The sequence below is a fragment of the Acomys minous genome (assembly GCF_964271855.1).
Source record: "Acomys minous genome assembly, chromosome: 9".
NCBI classification, from domain to species: Eukaryota; Metazoa; Chordata; class Mammalia; order Rodentia; family Muridae; genus Acomys; species Acomys minous.
Window position 1 is genome coordinate 91,083,068 of NC_140490.1, and position 21,738 is coordinate 91,104,805.

General features: G+C 42.9%; 1 protein-coding gene across 5 annotated transcripts in view; it reads left to right on the top strand.

Annotated features, from left to right (window-relative positions):
- The window catches only part of IGF1 (insulin like growth factor 1), a 77,777-nt gene that overhangs the window by 34,384 nt on the left and 21,655 nt on the right, over positions 1-21,738 (top strand). The window lies entirely within an intron of this gene.

Here is a 21,738-nt window from a genome sequence, read left to right on the forward strand (position 1 = left end):
TTGGGATAATAATCCAAAGCTGAGAGAGGGTATCACAGGAGAACTGGCTTAAAAGTTTCACTGTACATATTGTCCTTGGCTGGTGCCATAGCAGAACCCCTGGGCCCAGATCTGCCCATCATAATGTTCTTGGGAGGGAGGGAGGAATGGGATGATACAAGGGATGGGATAACAATTGAGATGTAATATGAATAAATTAAGATATATTTTTTTAAAAGTTTCACTGTACAGGCAATGGCTGCAGCACACCCTTGTACGACACTCAGAAAGCATGAGTGAGTAAATTAGTGTTTCTTTAAAACAGTCTGGGGAGATAGCTGCGGTTGGTAATAGCCTTACTGCACAAGCAAGAAGACCAAGGATCCATTGCCAGCCTAGTGCCAGCATGTAACCTTAGCCCAAGGGGCATGGGGTGTGACTGAGACAGGGAACCCCTGAAGCTCACTGGCCAGCCAGTCTTGTTTAACTACATCAGTGAACTTCATGTTCAATGAGAAACTCTGCCTCAAAGAATAAGGTGGAGAGTCATTAAAGAAGATTTGTGGTCTCCACATGTACATGAACACACTAAAAGAACATATAGCGCACACACAACATAACACACACACACACATACACATAATTTTCAAAATAAATAATATTAGAATGAAAATCACCATTTTAGAGTCTCAAAAAGATTGGACATTACTCAATTGTATGTTAGCTCCTTTTTTAAAAAATAAAATCATCCTTTGGACCATGAGCTGAATATCTACCCATTATTATCTTTCAAAGCTTAGTTTCAAATCACAGACATTATAACATTTTGCAACTGGTGTTATGGCTTTCGATGCTCTTGTCCCAAATATTTCCCTTGCCTTTGAGGATGACAGCAGTGCTGGCAGCCGTTCTATTACAATGTGTGTTTTCCCTTGCTTGCTGCCTTACTTCTGGTTCAGCTACCAAAGGCATGATTGTAGACACTTTCTCTTCATCAAAAAACAACACACTGAAGTACAGAGACAGGTAACCAATAGCCCTCATGGGTTAAGGGGTTTAGAATTCAGTCCAATGAGGTAAGAAGCAGCTGATTCCTTGAGAGTTATTTTCACCTTCAAGGTTCTTAGCGTGAGCAACCGAGAGACAGATCCAGACTGGGCGTTAAATGTCTTGGAGATTTAGCATCCTGTGACGATGCCCAGGTGTACCCAGCTTCCAATGCCACCCAAGATGGAGAAAGCCGGCTGCCTCGGCATGTTAGGAGCCCCAACAGGACAAACACTGGCCTCTTTCTGTGGGGGCTGCGAAGGAGACGCAGCTGAAGCAACACAATCCGTTTCCTTCCAGTACGGGGAAGAACAATTGCGCGCCTCCCAGGGGAAGCCATTCAGAGCTGGACAGTGTGGGGTCTGTCCTGGGATGGGAATGCAGGGTTCCTGAAGAGGGAGGGGGGCGGTGCTTCGCGGCCACAATTCTCTAAACACACACTCAAAGGTGGAAGGAAAGCCAAGAGAGGTCCTGAGGTCCAGTCCCCTGCCTCTAAGCCTTCCAAGGCAGATGGTCGTCATCCTACATTTGGAGCTCTCTGGGGGTGGCGATTACTCAGCTTCCCACAAGGCCTGCTTCAGCATGTGTCCCCCGTTTAATCAAATTCTTCCTGATACTAAATGGACCTGCATTGGGTGTAGATGGAACCTGTGTATCCATGGCGAGTCCTCCGCGCGTTGGATGTCTAGCCCTGGGGGTTGGGGGTGGGGCGGATGAGGACGAGTACCGTGCGACCATCGTCTTCCTTTTACCTCCCCACAGTGATGATCATGCTCACCCAGAGCTCACAGAAATTTTGCTATAATGTTTGTTACACTCCTCGCTTAGCCTTGTCTTTCTAGGGAACCTACATTTTAACTTTGTTTTTCCACCCACTTAAATTTTTTTTTTTTTTAATCTTGCTGGACTATCTCCAGATTCTCCAAATGAGTCTTAAAATAGAGCGAAATCTGAGTTCCCACTCTAATTAAAACCTCAGGAATGCCAAGTTTTGTGGAAAGATAACTCTCTCGGCTTTCGTTTCATAATCCCCCTCACAAGCCTGCCTCCCATTACAGGGTGTTGTAGTACTTTCTTGCTCACCCAGAGCTCACATATATTTTGCTATACTGTTTGTGATGTTGCTCGCTGCCAGATGGAGCCCATTTCTGTCCGTTTTAAACATCTTCCTGGTTCTTTTGTGACTCTGTTTCGAAGTCACTAAAGACCTCTTTAAATTTTCATCCTACCTTCAACTGTTTTTGAAGATCTATTCCCGGATTCAAGGCAATCTGAAAAACCATTCTTTTCTCTTATTTGTCATGAAGGAAGGAGTTGGGATTTGCACCAATCCCATGAAGGGCAGGAATAGCCTTCCTCTTTCCCACTCCCCATGAGCTTAGGTTGAGCATGGGAAATAGTCCAGATCACCCCTCTCCACACACTTCCACAATGATTGCCTCTTGTGCACCAATGATGCGGCACTGGGGATGCAAAAATAGGCAAATGGGCTTCCCTTCCCATTTATTAACTTGTCCATGTATTAAAATGTATTCGTGACGCACTGACTCTATGCAGAGCGATTCTGACTGGCAGTAAAACGCTCTTGGCTTCAAGGACCTCACATTATAAGGGGCTTGAGGGGAAAAGGAGACAAAGTACAAATCAACAAATAAACAAGGTCAAGTTAAGTTTTGGTAACTTTCCTGAAAGAAACAACAGGATTATGGGATTGAGGGTGTGGGCAACCTTAGATACGGTGGACAGTAGGAGCTCTTTCTGAGAAGAACGTCCCGAGGACACTAGAATTTAAGAAAAGTTCTGATCTTCTGAGCCAATACCCTTTAACAAACTAACCCTTCTGTTTTCTCTGACCCAGAACTTTTTTAAATGGGAAGTTAATGTTCGGTAACACATTGTTCATCTGTTTAATTATTAACACGCCCAGTGGGTTCTTTCAGGACTTTTAATCAAATGTGATAAACAGGGAATTTCAGGACTCAGAGAGGGAATAGATGGGAGTTACGGTGTCACTGAGGGCAGAAGACGATGGCAAATGGTGTCATCAGATAGAGCTCTTCACTTTGGACCCCCCCATGAGCTCAGGACTCTCAATGCACATTTGCAGCCCATCTGAAGATTGGTGGTGGGGCTCATGGAATCTCTTGAACAACAAATACTCTTTGATGAGTGTTGACCTAAAGAAACATCCTGGATCTTTGGATGTCTCTTAACAATATAATTGACATTTTAGACGTGATTCCTCATGGCCAGGCAAGCCCTGGATGTCTGAGAAGATTGGAGTGGGAGACAGAGCACTGGGAACTTCACTTTCTCTGAGGCCAGGCCTGCACTTCTCTGGTTTCATTGGAGGATGGAGCCTTTTGAATTTTTTAATTTCCTCTCTCTTAGAACATAGACATGTAGTTATATATCCTGCCGAGGGTGCCAAATAGAAGCATAAAGTAGAAGATTCCCAAGGGCCTATGCTTTGTTGTCATTTGAATAAGCCTTTGCTGTTGGATCCTATCAGCCTCTGGGTCATGGTTTTTAGTAGCCTTTGAACATTTTGAGGCCAGGCAAAGTGTTTTACCACCCTTCGAACTCTTTTCAGCCTTGATGGAGCACTTGCGTATTTAGGGATGCTCATACATGCTGCTGTGCCTGTGGCAGGTCCTCCCTAAAAGGGTCCTTCAAAGTTCTGAGAGAAATCAGTAGAGCGGATAGGGAGGATTTCAACACAGAGATGCCAGTCACCCCTGGAGATACATAACAGACTTCTTGTTGAGTGAATGAGACTATTCCAATCTTATCTATGGCAGAAATAGATCTTTGAAGAAGTTATGTGAAATGTCCCAGAGAGGCAGTGAAAAGTAGATAGCTAGGAAAAGAATAATTTAAAAACCCTAGTATCTTTTTTCTTCTTCTTCTTCAAGAGGAAAATGCAAACTGGGACTTGAAGAAAGTTGTAATCACCATGGCAGCCATGGCTTCTGCCTCCTTCCTTCATGTATCCAGTCTGGAGCTGCTACCTACGGGGCACTGTTTGGCTTAAAGCTATGAGAGGCTCCAAGACAGGCCTCATGAGGCAGCCTTGGAAACTAAATAAAGGGTTATTTGGCCCCTTCCTGTCACTTCTCTCTAGAAGCAATTGGATTAATTAATCCTGCTTTTGCCATAAGACTGATTCTAAGACTTGCTTGAGGCGTGCCGCGGTCAACTATGTACATTGCTTGACTGACAAAACAGAAAGCTCTAATTCTTTTTTCACAGCCATATGTTCTCTGGTTTGCAGCCCCTCGCTGGCTCTGGAAGTGAACACTGCTGGCGTGCCTCTCTTCCACCCCATTTTCCACCAGATCTGAATGGTTCCCTGGGAGGATGTTTTCATGAGCCAGTTCTGAATGTGTGTCACAAACCAACTCCACATTTTTTTTTGTTTGCTTTTCACTTCTCTCTCTTACCATAGTGGGTAATAAAGGTTGAAGGCATAGACACGTGGGCACGGGCTCTCATGAATCCTGTTTTCTGAGCGGGATGGCTGAAATACCCACCGTAGAATTCTGAAAGCTTAAAAGCAAATGGGATTCGGAGAAGCAGTGTTTCGTGTGAGAGGGCACCTCTGCACTTCTAGCTTTCTGTTTGGCTGGCGGACTCATCAGGGCTCTAATTTCCTAGCCTCAGACATGGCGTCTCGTCTTCAGGTACTAGCTAGAATGCAGAATGACAGAGACCGTGAAAAGAAAAAGCACAGGGAAGGGGGAAAGGTCAACATGTGGTTTTTGCTTCATTTCAGTTTCTTCCTTTGGAAGAAGGGTTTGATGTGTCCCCCACCCCCACCCCGGCCCTCTGATTTGCAATAAAATTTGGTTCTGCTACCAGACAAACATATGAATGCCTTTACCAGGCAATCATCAAAAGAGATATGAAAATGTTCTGACACGTTTTTAAGTGTTAGAAAGAGGTCTTTCTCGGTAAGGCAGTTCTCAATGGCTCCTTCTTCTTTCCATTCTTGTCCCCGGGTCCCACCCAGGTCTAAGCATTCTCCGGTGCCATTATGTGACATGATCCAGTGTCACATGGGAGCGACGGGATCAACTGAGAATTTGAAAATGTAAATTCTCAGGCACTGGCTCAGACTGGTTGAATCAGAGATTTGAGGCATGGCCCACTAGCCTGTGTTTTAATAGCCCTTCCAGATGATATCCGGGCAAGCTTAAGTTTGAGGGCCACTGATGTGCGTGTAACACTGTGTGTGCAGGGGTGTGCTAACCCTCTTGGCCACTAGCTGCTTCAGGAACAGCTCCATATTCCTGAGCCAGAAACTCGTTCCATCAGGAAGCTCTAAGGACAAGAGAGAGAAGCAAACACCTGCCATTTGAAAGCGGAAGAACTTCCAGATTCATGCCCCCAACTTAAGCTTTGGTTTGTCTGCCTATACAATGGGGTTTGTTGAAAGGGCTAAAGGACAGAAGATGTGTGGCAGTGATTTGTCCTGCCAGGCCCGCTCTGGAGATTTCTGCAGAGTTAGTTGGCTGTATGGATCGATAATGCTGACGTACATTATGAACTGCAGATTCCAGGAGGTGGAGGCGAGGGGCAGGAACTGCCTGTCTCCTTTGTCCTCTTCTGCATCCGGAGCACCAAGTCCAGGCACATAAGGGCTGGTCACTGACTCTTCGATGAGTGACATTAACTAAACTTGTTAAGTTTCCTTGTGAGGTGGCCTCCTCTTAGGATGAGCCCCGAAGAGGGTCAGGAGTTTACTCGGGTCACAAAGCTTGAAATTGTGGCGCCAATGTCTTAACTCAAGGAAAGTGGCTCTAGTAGCTCCGTAGTCAAACCAGTTTCCCACAAGCCTTCACGCTCAAGTCACGATGGTGATGGTCAGGAAAGTGATCTAAAGTGACATCTTTTGAGGTCCTGCTGTATGCCACCTGCTGCTCCAAACCCTCTTTGTGCTTTAAATTTAAAGTTACTCATAGATATAGGTGTTCTTATCATGCCTTTAACAGAGGACCTTGAAATACAGACATTAGCCCCAAAACTTGAGTGGGAGTTGTTTGTTTGGTGTTTATTATTGTGGGTGGTGGTGGTGGTGGTGGTGGTGGTGGTGGTGATGGTAGTGGTGGTGGTGCTGGCAGCGGCGGCAGCGTGTGTGTGTGTGTGTGTGTGTGTGTGTGTGTGTGTGTGTGTCTGTGTTTTGTGGTGAACTCAAATCCAGGACACCACACAGCCTACAGCATTTTATTGCTATGACAAATGTCCAATCCCTGATGCTAGATTTCTTCTTTTCAATGCCCAGATGCTTTTCACATTGTTCCTCCTTGAGTGCCATTTGTGAACCAGATTTGTCAATAATACATCTAGCAATGAGCCCACATATCATAGAAGTAAATGGATGAAGTTTCTATCTTTAAGATATTTAAAACCAAATTGGGGGAAATAGGCTGATTATCAAAACAAAACAAAACAAAACAAAGCAAAACAAATTAAAAATGAAAAAAAAAACAGAAGATAAAGGCAAATATATAGTCACCTAGTGCTTGTTGGTTGTTTTACATGTCCAAAGAAGTTAATGGAATTGAAACAGAGCAGAGTACACACCAAGACCTGGAAGGACTTTCTTGTGCTATATTGAAGCTTAACCACTTTCTCTGAATAACTGCCACTGAACTGTTGAGGTCAGAATCCCAGCAGTGTGCTATTCATTAAGGTTGCCACGGTCGCTAGGGTCGTAGGCATATTGATCTGCCATCTCATTTTATATTTTTCACTGACAATAGTATCTAGACTATAGAGTAGGTACTATAAAAATCTGTGAATGAAAATGTGGTAACAGGATAGTAAATGTGGTTGCCTATGTTCTTGTCTAAGCAGGAAGTTAGATTGTTAGTGCCCCCACAGAAGGCTGAACAAGAGCCTGCTTCTTTATAGAGTACCTCAGCTCAAAAGAGGCATAAAAGCAATACCTTTGATATTTGGGAGGGGAAAGTCTACTCCTTCCACTGGGGTATTGTGTTGCCATAGCAGCTGTGGTCCTCAAGCCCTCCCTAGAGAAGAAACCTCATAGGTACATAGTGCTTTTGAAAACTGAGAACCAGGATTTCTTGTCATCAGTTTCATTTCCCTTGGTTTTTCTCCTACTTAGCAAACCTTTGAATGCCAAACTCAAGCTTGGTTACACCCCATGTTCCCTTCATAAGAAACAGCACTAGTAATTGAAAACAGAAAGTGGTTCCTTCATCCTAATTCATGGGATGCAGGTAAGTTTCCTGTCTGGGCCCCACCTTAACTTTCTCCTTCCTAACACTGGGAGAAAATCTGGTTACAATTATCTGTTTTTGTGGCTACAATTTTTTTCTGGTTCTTTTGATGGAAAACCAGTCTCTCATCAAAATAGGACTGTTGGATAATATCCTTTGACTTGACAGCTCGATTCCTGAGCACTCATTCTTATCAGTGATCTATGAGTAGAATATTATCTTTACAAAACCACCTAATTGCTGCATTAGTTCAAACAAAAATAAAACTGGAAATGACCAAAATATCTAGTAATACAAAAAAAAATGTTTAAAGAAACTAAGGATGATAAATCCACCCAGTAAAATATCCTGCAGCTTTAAAATTATTACTATGAAGATCATGTGGCAACATGGGAAATTCTTACAATAAAACATTAAGTGGAAGAAATATAATATTACATTAAAATTTTGGCTGTGACTTTAACTTTATCAAAATTGCCTACCTCTGGATCAGAATGAGGAAAAAATTTACAAAAATGAAGGTAATATAACTCATTGAGATATATGAGTTATAGGAAAAGTTTCGCTATCTTACTGTCAGTTAAAGTTTGAAATCCAGTAGGATTGGAAGTGAAGTTGCCTAGCTGCAGGACAAAGCTGAGTTCCCCCATCTGAAACTGCGTCATGGCCTTGTGAATGGGATGTGGACACTGGATGCCCAAGCTATGCCCTTGCTGCAGAAGTTCAAAGACAGGGACAAAAGCCAAGTGTTCCCTTTTAGAGGCACTGCACTACCGAGGAGGAAACTGTTTCGTGCTTGAACCCTTGAGTTTGAAGGCCCAGCTTAGAAGACCTCACCTCTACCCTTTATGGAAACTAGCATCATGTACTATGAGAGTCTCACTAATGGTACCAACTTCAGGATGTTTTTATCACCAGAAAATTCTCCCACTTTTTGGGCATCCCCAGGAAGGTGGCCTGACTCTGCTCTTCAATAGACCAAGTTATCACATAATCTTTGTACATCTCAGCTTCCAGATATGTTAAATGGACATTGGCATTGTGCCTACCCTGTGTAGATGCTATAAAGATGGACATAAGGCATGCAAAGTAATAAGACAGGAAAAGTTTAATAGAGATCACTTAAAAGGGAAGATGCTGTTGGCTATATGTTGTCTCCAAGGCTTCACTTTTTCTAAATGTCACAAAGAAAGCAGTGTTTGATGGATTATATCTCTGGGCCTTTTCCTAATGCCCTCTGGATCACTTGCTAGTCATCACGGTTCTTGTTTATACAAAGGTAGTGTCTACACTACTTTGTATATGTCAGTTAGATAATTTATAGACTTCAGGCTACGTAGCACAGCCTCCTTAGCAACTCTGACACTTGGAGGAGAAAGGCAGCATTCTGAGTCAGGTAGAAGGATTGGAGCAGTGCTGTGGAGATGCCTCAGATGACTAAGCCAGATGGGGGCCTGTGAGGGGACTCATGCCAAGAGCCACAGCCAAGGGCAAGAGAGGAATTTGGGTTGGAAGAAGAGCGTTAGGCCATGGGAAGAGAAGCAAAGGGTGATTTGTGGCCTGTTGAGCACCAAGGACAAAGTCTGGCCAAAGAAGGCACAGATGTTATGAAGAATGTGAGGAATTTATGACGAGTCATGGTCCCACTGCAAGAAATGTCTGCCAAAGGCAAGTCTCCTTAGACCAAGCCTCTCTTGTCAGTGAAAAGAAACAAAAAGGGGTGGGACTCATCAACTGCTCTTTATCTGAGCACCTTCTTGATCCGGAAGCACAGAGGATGATGAGAGCGTACATTAGGAGGGGAATGAATTGGCAAATACTTGGAAGTAGGTGGAAGTTCCTACGCCATCCTTTTCCTACCATTCTTTTCTTTCAAAGTCATCTTCAATGACTCAAGTCTGGATGTGTTGGATTTGACCATGAAACCATGCCCACAGCTTCATATGCTAGAGGGGCTGGGTTCTCATCTTGTGCTGTGCTATTGACTGGTGATGGGACCACAAAGGCATTAGAGCCTCATGAATGGATGAATCCGCTGATGACATCTAAATGGACTATTAAGGGGCAGGGCTTGGCTTGAGGAAGGAGATCCCTGGAGAGGATGCTTTTGAAGGGCCTATCTTATCTACTCATCTCTCTCTTTTTTTCTCTCTCCCTCCCTTGCTCCTCCCTTCTTCTTCCTTTTCCTTCTCCCTTTTCTTCTCCCTTTCCCTCCCTCTGTTTCTCCATCCCTTCATGAGGTAAAATATGTTCCTTCACCATGGCTTCCTAGCGTGATGCTTTCTGCCTCGCCACAGAGGCATCCTAAGGGCGACTCAGCCAGCTAATCATGGGGTGGAAGCCATGAGTCAAAATAAGCCCTTCCTCCCCAAGCTGTTTATCTCAGATGCTTCTTCACAGTCATAACAAGGTACCTAACAGAGTGAAGAGAATCTGGGGAGCTCTTAGCAGAACTCGTACCACCCAAGGCCAAAACTTCACTTCTCCCCTCTATCTCTACAGTATGGAAATGACTAGGAGACTTTGAGGGACATTTCTTCTCATGAACCAATTTATAGATGTAGTTCTCACATGGATACACATGTCTTTATCATGGTGGAATCTGTGTGGACCATACCCATCACAACAGGTCACTGAGCTCTAAATTGTCCTTTCTTCCAAGATGAGGAGATTTGCAAGAAATTGTGAGGAGGAAGGCCCTAGAAGGATGGTTGAAAAAAAATGATAGAACAAAGGCTGCCTTGCTGTAAAACTATATATCAGAAGAGATCATTAGACCCCCGTTTCCTGCAACAGCTGGGACAGAGTTTGCTATACTTTAGCACCCCTGGCTCTTAAACCTAGATCTGAACTAAAGGGAGCAGACAGAGGCAGTCGGGGAAATATAACAGCCCACAAGCAGTCATGCTGGCACGGTGTCCCTGCACCAAAGATTCCTCCCAGCTGTGTGTCGCATTAGGTCTCACACTGCCTGTTCTCCATGAGGCCAACTCATTCGGCAACTGTGAATAAGTTTTGCGAAGAATTGGAAAACGACTTCTGAGGCAACAGTCTCTAGTTCTCAGAAGGGAAATTCGCAGAAGTGAGTGATTGGTCAGAAGGCCAAAAGGCCATTGCCTCAGACCCAGTCCCAGGGCAGAGTGCTGTGGCCACTCGGCATTTAGGCTTGTAATAAAAATAAATACTAATAAATAAATAAAAAGATACAAACAAAAATGTGATTTCTCTACCCAACACCACAACCTCTCAGTGGTTTTTCTATGCTGAATTTAGGAAAATAATTAAAAGAATCAGATTTTTTTTTTCTTGGTGGATAATTATATTTTCTAAAAAGCGTTTAATGAGTTTTGGAATGTAGGCATGATATTGGTCCCAGATGAAATAAAGATGAAAACATCTTCTTTCTTGGAGTCAAGCTATTACTTGACTCTCTCTCCTCTCTCCCTTGCTCTGTCTCTGTCTCTGTCTCTGTGTCTCTGTCTCTGTCTCTGTCTGTCTGTCTGTCTGTCTGTCTGTCTGTCTGTCTGTCTGTCTCTCTCTCTCTCTCTCTCTCTCTCTCTCTCTCTCTCTCTCTCTCTCTCTCTCTCTGCTTGCTCACAGCTTACCTCCTTTGGATGGGGCTAGGTTGAGAGTGTAATGGCTCAAAGTTAACAGGCTCCGTTACTGCCAAAAGCTTACTGAGAAACAACTTTAGACTCTGACTTTGTTGTAAGGTCCAACAACATGTTTTGAAAGCTAAAATGCAAGAATTTGAAGAAAACACATAAGCTCTCTTGGTTATATTTAAGAAATCAAATATTAGGGAAAGGAGGTAACAACTGTGGTAGCAAAAATCCACAGATAAAAGTAGTTACCGACTAGCAAGTCCACTGTTATCTGATATGCGCTGAAACAATACAATTATTTACTAATACATACAGGATAATATCTACTATATCTATATATAATAAACAAGCCATCTGGATTCAATCTGTATGCTTGCTTGGAACTTAATAAATATTATGTTCTGACTTGCTTAAGAACTTTTTATATATACTTGAACATTTTAGAAGCTTTAGAAAGAGTTGGTTTGAGAGAGAGCGAGAGAGAGAGAGAGAGAGAGAGAGAGAGAGAGAGAGAGAGAAGCAACAACAACAACAACAACAAAAACTAAGAGAAAAGGAGGGAGAGGGAATGAGTGAGAGCAAGGGAGCATTGGAAAACCCGTTACCTGATGTTGTCCCTGGAACAACATGGCGGCCTGCCTAGAAGCCCATTGACACTATTTAAGGTGAAATACCATGAGCTGTAACTAGTCTTTTCCAAGGAAACTGCAGTGTGGCCACCCAATAAGACGGAACTGTCACACAGAAGACTCACACACCATTGACAGACAGTATGGAAATTGGAGAGATAAAGCCCCTCTGAGTACCAGGAAGTTAACATTCTGATCTCAGTATTAACAACAGAGAGAGCCACCTACTCACCTTCCAAAGATGAAGCCTCAGGTGTAATAGTAAACAATAATAGACAAATAGTAAAATAATATAACAAAGGGCCCATTACATTTGGATCTTCACAGGCCTATAGAGGTGGGTCGACAGTTAGAAACACTTGATGTCCTTGCAGAGGACCAGGACTCCATTTCCGGCACCCACATGGTGGCTCACAACTGTCTGTAACGCTAGTTCCAGGTGTTCCAACACCCTTTTCTGTCCCCCACTGGCACCAGACATGTTTGTGCACATACATACATGCAGGTAAAACATTCATACACATAAAAGAAAATAAAGCTTTAAATTCTTTCAGGAATTTTTTACACCTCTCCTCCCCACCCACTCACCCCTCCTCCTTTTTTTTTTTAATACCAAGACTCCTTTGCAAGTTCTTAATGAAATAAGAAGCATTTCTCTTCACTGACATCTTGGTATTCAGTATGTAGTTTGTTTCTCCCTGTTGCTTCAATACCTCCAACAGATGACTTTCCAGAGAGTTCCATTCTTATCTTTCTTCTAACTTATACTTGAGCCCTCTACCTCAAACGGCCTCTGCAATACTCACAGATTTTTACCATCTTTGTCCCTTAATCAAGCATCAGAACTTGACATTTTCTTCATTATTGGGTATCAAGCCTAACACCGCCCTTAACTGCCCTCAAATTGAACTGGCGAAACTTTCTTATATCTAAGACTAATCAGAGAAAACACCATTCTGATTCTCTCATCAGACCCCTCTTCATTGCTACATCGCTTTCTTATCAGAAAGGCCTTCATCATATGTAAACATTATTTATTTTTTTAAAAAGTGGTCATCATAGCTCCCTTGATGTTATGAAGAGCCGAGTCTTCAGTGAGGGTGCCTGCTTTTATCCTAAGTTTAGTTTGCTCAGGTGAATGACTATCTGAGAGTCTGGATGACATGTGGGTCCGTGAGAAGGATCTATGGCCGAGATCCAGTATTGCTCTCCATGTGCCGTACTGCCACCTTTCTCTCCCCTCTCTGCATACGGCTCAGCACTGGGTGCTATAGAAACAGTCTCTGAGGGCTTTCAATCAGAGAACAGCACTGTTGAAACAGCCAGTTATGGAAGGGATGTCACACACAACCTAACTGGCATCTCAGTACACAGCAGGCAGTTATGTATGATGCCTAACACCCAAACCACCTCCCCCTGCCCTCCCTCCTCCTTTCCTCTCTCTTTCTCTCTCTCTCCCTCCCTCCCCCTCCCTCTCTCTCTCCCTCCCCCTCTTCCCCCCCCCCTCTGTCTCTCTCTCTCTCTCTGTATGTTTCAATCTGTCATTGACTCTGGCTGCCTTTTCCTCTGCCATAGTGCCAAGAGCTGTTTCTGCTGCTGCAGAGGCCGTCTTCCAACAGTTTACTCTCTGGTGCAGACCTAGTTGCCCCTCTTTCCAGGGCCTCCACTTCTCAAGACTCTCCCTTCAGACACGCCAGACTCTCCTTGGCAGCCATCACCCCTTTACCTGACATATTGACCCTGTCACACCCACCCCTGGGAAAACGTCCAGATGTGCCCCAAGTAAAACTATAATAATAATACTACAAATACAGAGGCCTGAATAGAAGAGAACAGCAGGGAGCAGGGGCCCCCTGAGAACACAGGGCGGGTGCCAAGTTGCAAAGAAAGGAGAAATGATAGATTCTGGAGTGAAAATAAGAAAAATAAATAAATAAATAAATAAATAGAGCGTGTCTGAATACCTGCCTAGATGCTTCATCTCTCTGTGGCACCAGAAAGAGAGACGTTGCCCTCTAGTCATGAATGCCTAGTGTTTTGACTACAAGGCTCCTATCGCGGCTGAGAGTTAACAATAATAGCGTAGGCATGGGAGATAATGCTGATGGGCAAGGCTACTATCCCAGAATTGAACCAGCCTCTCTGACAGTTCTTATCTCAATCATTGAGAGAGGGAGAGAGAAAGAGGGGGAGGAAGACGCCGAAGCTCATATGTGTGATCCCTCAGCACACCTTCTTAGTCTTTTCTCTTATAGTTTCTACCACATCCAGGCACAAGCCCAAGATGGAGTAGTGATTAGCGGTCTGGTAATACTGGATGCTTGGTGGCTATTCATTCCCAAAGCAGACCTGGCACGAAGGGAGCCCTCCTTTTCAATTACTGAGGGAGGGATCTAGTATCTAGTTCCTAGCCTGCCATGAACTCAGCAATGGCATGAGCTTCCAGCCTTAGTGAGGGAAAAAAAAACAGCACCAGTGGTCGGAAAGGCAAGCTAAAGGGAGGAAAGAAAAAGGAGGGCAAGACATGACGAGTCCACAGTGTTTGAAAGTGTCTTCAGCCCATGCTCATCCCACGCCTTGCAAACTGTTTTGAAGTCAGTTTGGATACTGGAAAGCCATGGTTCGAACCAGTAGACTCTTTCGGGAAAAATCAAAGGTAGCAATGGGCAAAGGTAAACATGTCCGGCATCGTGTTGTGTTATTAGACCTCACTGGAGGATCCATCCTTGCCATCAGCTCAGAGCTAGTCAGCGTTGTTTACACAACATAAAGTTTAGGTATCCTTTCAAGGAAACAGTTATGTATCTGCCTCAATGCAGCCAGTTTTGTCTATCTAGAAAATCTATTGCAAACAAACTTTTTTTTGGTCTGGGGAGGAATGCATTTTAAACAGTAAGCGAGGAAGGCAATTATTGCCCAAAGCACCATGTTAATCAACATGACCCCATATTATACAGATAGCCAAGGTTCATGTAGTTCCCAGCATACCAGACACTAGACAAAGAGCTACTTAATACCCCCAGAATGTCTAGGAGATATTTTTGGTATAGCAAGTCTACCTGTGAAGATCTGAATCTCAGAGGATTTGGTCCCACTCAAAACTTGCATAGCTAGGTGAGGGGCGGAAGCTAACCTCCACACCTTGGACTTCAACCACACACTCTACTTCCTCCATCATTGGCATGACAGATATTACTGGAAGGCCTCACTTCTACTTGGTAATGTGTTGTAAGTGGACGGAGTTGCCTACTCAGTCAATGGTAGCTAACCTTCCACAGGAAGCCCCACTGAAATAATCCCAACATAAAAATGACCTCCTGGCGCTTGGTTTACCCTTCTCCTTAGACATTGATAAACCAAACTGTTCCCTTAGGACCCCAGTTCTGTGCAGTGAAGCATTTCTCTTGCCAGAGTATAATTTTGTTGGCTATCTCTATCTCTTTCAAGTCTTGGAATAGGCTCCAAACTAGTAAATTCTGCTGGCCTAGCAGTATGGTCATCCTCTAGGGCTTCACATCAAGCTAAAGTAATGCATCACGTTTCCTCCCACTCTGTCAGATCCTCTCTCTAAAAGGTCTTAAAGCAATTTTGTTTCTGCTTTGAATCTCAGTTGTTCTAGCCCCTCAGTTGTGTACTTTGACCCCCTGACCTTTGAAACAAAGGGAACTGGAATAGCATCCTTTCCATACCTGCCCTTGAGGTAGGGCTTCCAAAAGAACAGAGGGTCTCAAGAAAGGCTCTGTCTCCTGACGCTTTACTCTGTTTCTTTTAGACCCAGAGATACATAAATATTGACATGATTGGGTAACAGGGAGACTTTGGTCTTTGGCATTATAGGGATTTAGTAGCTGAGAAAGGGTGGCTGAGTGGTGGGGTGGGGTGGGTCATATAGGGTCATGATTCCTAGAAACGATGACCTCATCCAGCTGAGAAGCAGCGGGTCTAGCAAACACTGCCAATTAAAAATTAACACAGGCCAAAAGTGAAATCAATGCCCACACTTGATAGGTTGTCGAGACTGTTGTCTCTTGACACATAGTTCATCAAAAAGAGAACATTTTCTCAGTGTCCACTTGTACAGATGTCAAAGGTCAAGCTTTGGAAAGGTCCTTCCGCAGACGTGCAGTACTGAACACAGGTATCCCGAAAAGGGCGAGTCAGGCGTTATTGATAAACACAGGTTTTAAGCCTTCTTCCAATAATCCTAACTTGAAAACTTTCCTATTGATTATGGTTTGCTTTATTCTCTGATACGTGTGAGTATATAAATGCACGCCAGTGTTATCATAAAAGCTAATGATGGGCCTAGTGACACATTCTCTCTCTACATATTTACTAAACACACAGCCATACCTTATTAATTTACTTAAATTAAGTGTGACTACTATAGAGTTTTAGAAGGGTAAAATATTGACTCTCAAGGACCCTAAATGTAAATACTATGGCTCCAGGAAATGTCAACTATACAGTGTCTTACCATAATTTTCCTTATATTAGGAATTACGGAAGAAATCTGTTTGCCATATAAAGCTATCAGAATTAAGAAATATTGGAAAGTATCTTCCATTTATGCAAATACACATTAAAATGTTGCCACGAGTTGTAACATAAACCTACAATCCCAGCACTCAGGAGGCGGGAGTTCACGTGTTCAAGGTTATGGCTAATGTGAGCTATGTTGCAAAACTCTGTCTCCAAAGAAACAAAGGAAGAAAGGATGACAAAATGGGAGGGAGGGAGAAAAGGAGGTGGGGAGGGAGCAAGGGAGGAAGGAAGGATATTAGAATGCCAAACTACAGGGCTAGGGGCTTATTCGGTGGTATGATGTGTCTTTAGCATGCACAGGGTCCTCAGGACAACAAAAGACATTTTACCGAGCAGCTGCAAGATTGCCTCTTATATAATTTTAAGAATTTTCCTACTAATGTCCGATGCAAAATGATGCCAAAGGAATTAATTTGTGTTAGATAAGGTGGCCCACAGACCAACACTGACTTACGGAGCCAATGATTTTGAATTAGCCTGAATTGTCAGTGAATCTAGAGACTAGCAAAAAGATAAACAAAATAGGATAACTTGTATAAGAAACAAATTTCTGGCTCCTAAGTGTGCTATCCGGTTGTGTGATCAATCTTCAGCTACTAAAAGTTGGGCATATTGTGTGGTATCTAATAATTCCATTTATATTTTCTGTCAGACACATGACTGGGAATTTTCTAGAAATAACCTCCAAACCCCAGCTTGAATTTTCTGGCCTCTTCCTCCTGTTCTCAATTTAAAAATTAAATTTACTTTATAAAAAGCAAAACAGAATCTACTCTGGAGCCTTCTTCCTCCTATTTGTAATTGTTTTAGAGAATTGTTGTATTCTTTGTAACCCAGAAAGCAATTAAGTATACGTCTTCAAAAATAGGCTGGTTTCTAGTTTGAAAATGTTTGCATTTGTTATTATTTAAATACTGATGCACCAAATCAATAGTTTCCTCCTTTCAATGACAGTTTTAAAAATAAAAAGCTTTCTCAGTAAGTAAAAGGGGGAAATTTCACAGGGAAGCAAAGGAAAGAGCAATGCCCCATGTACGGCCTCAAGTACATGTCTAGAAACGGAGGAGAAACACAAGTTCATACAAATTGGTAGAGGAGTTTTCACTCGGGATGAATGGCCGGAATTCTATGCCAGCTAAATCTCAGATGTGCTAAATCTCAGAGATGGTGGGAGTGAGTGGCTTGCATCCCTGACAAAATGTGATACTAGGCTAATCGGTGCGGTTTTGATGATACCACAGTTCTGCCCAAAACCCTTGTCACTAGCAAGTTTGCCCTGAAGATTATTGAATTACTCCACTGACCATGCATTATTTAAAGGGCAGTGATGCTATCACAGAAGCCATCTGTTTAACTGGTAGAAGTCAAACTGTTGGCCCGTGTTTAAAATACGGCAGCGTGTTACGACCAAACATTATGTCTACTCATAGAGGACTGAACATCCAGGTTAAGTGGTGGCCAGCTTGTCTGGAACACTGCCTTTGGTCTACACGCTAGACAACCTCTGAACCAAAACTATTGACAAAGTAAGTATAGTGCTATAAATGTTCAACATTAAGGCTGTGTCAGCAAAACATCTTTGGGGTGTTCCACAGTCAAGCGGTTTAAGTATATAGACAGGCAAGGGAATCCCAAGATTGAGTCTCGTTGTAAAAGGCCCTACCCCAGGCCCCTGCCTTTTACTGCTGCCTTGGCTAGAGACAATAAGAAGTGCTCTGCGAGTTCCGGAGGGCTCAACTGATAATTAGAAAATAAATTTTCATCTTCCGAGTTTTAAAATGTTTGAAGCTCTTTCTCAGAAGACAATGTGTTTCCCAACTACGCTGAACACTTAGCCAAGAGTTTCTCTAGAATCCCTGGAATTGAAAGAAATCACAGCGGTCGTCTACTTTCTATCCAGGACTCTGCTCCTAAGGCGGGGGGGGGGGGGGGGGGGGGCATTCGTACAGCCGTTACTTAGCTGCTCCCTGCATTGGGGGAGGGGCTCCATTACATTTCAAGAAAGTCTATTTTCTTTAACATTTTTTTTTGGTCTAAATTATTTAAAATCTTTTATGCTAAGATAATTTTGTTTTCTGCTTACCTGATAATTCCAAGTCTGCCAATTAGAATAAAAATATGTAACAAGGGATTTTTTTTTAAAGGCAGTGATGAAAACAACTAGTTCCATCTCATTATAAAATTAATCAGATGATTAAAACGTGCTGTAAATTAGATGTAATGAAGATATTCACTTACTTCAAATGGTGCTGGAGAGATTTGCTCAACAGCTGATAAACCGTATTGCACTAGACTTCCTGTTTAGACCATAAAAGTAAATACTTTAGTTGTGGTTCTAAAAAAAAGGCGTATAGGATGCCGTTGAAGAAAAAGCCTAAGACTTTGACCCACAACTGTGGTCTCTCAATTGCTGAGGGATGATTGTTGAGATCAAGTGCATGGAACACTTCAAAGGATGACTTAAGCTTTAAAAAGCAGTAGGTAAACATTTGTTTGATTGATAAATTCTGAATAAAGTACAATGAGCCCATTGTAGTTGTTCTGAATGGAAAAAGAAAAACATCCATCTAGGATTGCGGTAGCTGGAGCTAACTTGTAGTTATGGTCATGGGAAAATCCACACGTGTGTACCACTACTCCAATAGCAGCTTTAAAAAGACACAGATGTGAGAAAAGATCAAGCTTCTCAGTTGAACATTATATGAAAATCCTAAAGCTCTCTGCTTCATAACGCATCAGTCTGTGGACTGGAAAGCACAGCTGCTTTATAGAATGAACGACATCAAACTCTGAGCTCCGCTGGGAGATACAGCAAAGTAGGCGCTGAGCATGCGTGTGCTCTTGTTTGCTGTGGTGATGGTTGCTGTCCATTCTGAAGTGGTCTCGTGGCTGCTGGTAGTCACCAAGAAGGGTCATGTATGGGAATGCTTTTCACTAGCCCAAGATGATGGCTGGCACCTTCCTCTTGGAGCAAGCGAGGAGAGCAAAAGTAAGATTAGGTGAGCAGTGCTTGAGATGAAACCTTAAGTAGGTCCGAGAATCCCAGAGCATTTTCAACCCATGAGCCTGAGTTGTGAAAACAGTTGTATCTGAACTGGCCAAGTGTGGAAGTTTCTGGAAGGACTTCTATAACTGTACTTCCAAACACCAAGTAACTATTCCATAATCAACAGCTGACTCTTTATGTATGCCCTTTGCATTCGGGAGGCAGAGGCAGGCGGATCGCTGTGAGTTCGAGGCTAGCCTGGTCTACAAAGCGAGTCCAGGACAGCCAAGGCTACACAGAGAAACCCTGTCTCGAAAAACAAAAACAAAAGAAATGTATACTCTAAACGAAGGGCAGTCACTACCTGAAGGGTATTATTGTGAGAGGGACAGAAAAAGAGACAGGCTCCTTCTCTTCTGTGTCCTACCTGCAAAGTGAACCCAAATGTATCCCCCAGTGTTAACTGGCTAGCCCAGTAAGAAAACTATGCAGAAGTCCTTTGTGGATTGCAAGAGCCATGTGTATCCATTTGTGTCTTTCCTCTAATTTATAGTCCCAGGAAAAGGTTATTAAAAAAAAACCAGAAAAACAAAAAACATTGTTTACATTGCCCAAGGGACCAGCTAGTTTTGACTTGCCAGGACCTGGCTGGCGAGCCAAAGCCCTGAGTCCAATTCTACGCTAGTCTTTCTTCCAATGGCAAAAGCACTGCTGAGGGTCCACTGGGAAGAGTTGCCTACTCACTCACTCCCAAAGCTCACAGCTATGAGGAGCCCACAGGGTCTGGAGAGAGAGAGGGAGAGAGGGTGGGGTGGAGGAAGGGAGGGACAGAGAAAGTGTGTGTAGATCCTTCCCAGAGAGACCACAAATGAACCCTCAGTAGGTTCCTTCCTCCAGCTGCCCTGAGACTAAACCTTCCTCCTGTAAGGAAGCAGCAACAAGGCTCCTGTGCCAAGCATCAGGAAACATTTGGGTTCTTAGAAGAAGCCATGAGCAGTTGGCCTCTCCAGCAGTGAGGCAGCCAAATGAATGTGACAGCAGGATATTGCCATGGTCCCAATCTCCGCCCCCCAACACCCCGTGAGGAAGTTGAAAATATGGATAAAGATTTCAATTTTCAAAACCCTATTCTTAAGTATTGTGCTATTATTTATGTGGTTATACGTCTTTACTTAATGTCGTGGCTTCTTGTGTTGGGGATTAAGCTTAAGCACGTATCAGGTTGTTGGCTGGATTCTTGCAGTTGACAAGTCTTTTTCATAAGGCCTACATAGCAATGGAGAGACCAAAATTGATTGCCCCTATCTAAGATCGTGCAGATTCATATTTTATATGGTGGATGCACTGTGGTATAGACAGCATTTGACTTAGTCAAAGCTCTACAGAGACAAAATGTGACAATTCAGCCCGTGCTGAGTTCTATGTAAGCTCATTTTACCTTCTGTTTTAATTCTGAAAGCCAACTAAAGGTGTGGTCCAAACCAATTATCGAATCAAACCAAAGCCTACATGCTGCCAAGTAAAGAGCTCTAGCTGATTTGCAAGTATCAGAGGAGTTTTGATATCAGTATTCCCACTGGCATTTAGTTCTTACTGTCCCAGTCCAATAGTTATTCCATAAGGAAACAGAAATGGTTGCTCTAGGCTTTCTGGGGTGACTGGGCAAGCCTATTTCCCACTGCTATTGTAATCAGTTTTGAGTTTCTGGGTTTCTGGGTATGGTCAATAGCAGCAATGTGTGTGTGTGTGTGTGTGTGTGTATAATTTAAGATCTTGAAAAAGATCCCCAGGAAAAGTAAATATGTAGTTAAGACCTCTTCTGTACCAGGTGCTATGCATTACTTTATTTAACATGTTATATCATCTTATCCTCAATTCTAACAAGAAAGATGTTATTACCCATTGTACAGTTAGATTGAGAACTCCAGACACTAAGTGACTTTTCTGGTTCTACACCAATATCTTCTGGACTCCCTGAGGCCCCTGAGCTTAACAGCAGGCAGATCAGAGTTCGACTCCACCAATTACTTCCAACTCTGAGTCTCACTTTTCTCACCAGTAAAAGAAGGATGTATTTTAGAGTTCAAACTTTGCTTATATGCACTTTGATCTACAATAGAAACCGTTAAGTAAAAGAACAGTTGAGCTGCCCTATGTATAAAACTGTATATAGTTAACTAAAATGATTAAGAACTTGGTTTTCCCAGTATTGTGCATAAAAGGAGTTCTTGCTCATATGTTTGAGATAATGAACAACCTAAATACCTTCAGTTGATTGTATTACACAGTATATATGTGTTCCAAAGTATCCTACCATACCCTCACAATATATACCTTGTCATTTTAACAAAAAACAATGTGCTTACAAAATGTCAAGAAACTTGATCTGTGATTTTTGTTTTAACTAACACTCTTAAAGGCCTCTCAACTAAGACAATAGAAAGGGAAATGATAAGACTGGACATAGACAAGATCCTTGAATACAGATTGTTGAGAACATGAAGAGAATTAATACAAATTAATTGTGTGGCAAATGAACTCTTATACACGAGTGTGCTATCATTCCACCGGATCTATACCGGAATCGTATTGATGATACTTCAAGATAAGAGTGACATGTTAGAGAAGTGTATAGACTGGCTATCAGGAGACGAGAGGCATCGGGGGACTAGATGGGAGCCTGCGCACGGAGGCACTTCTGT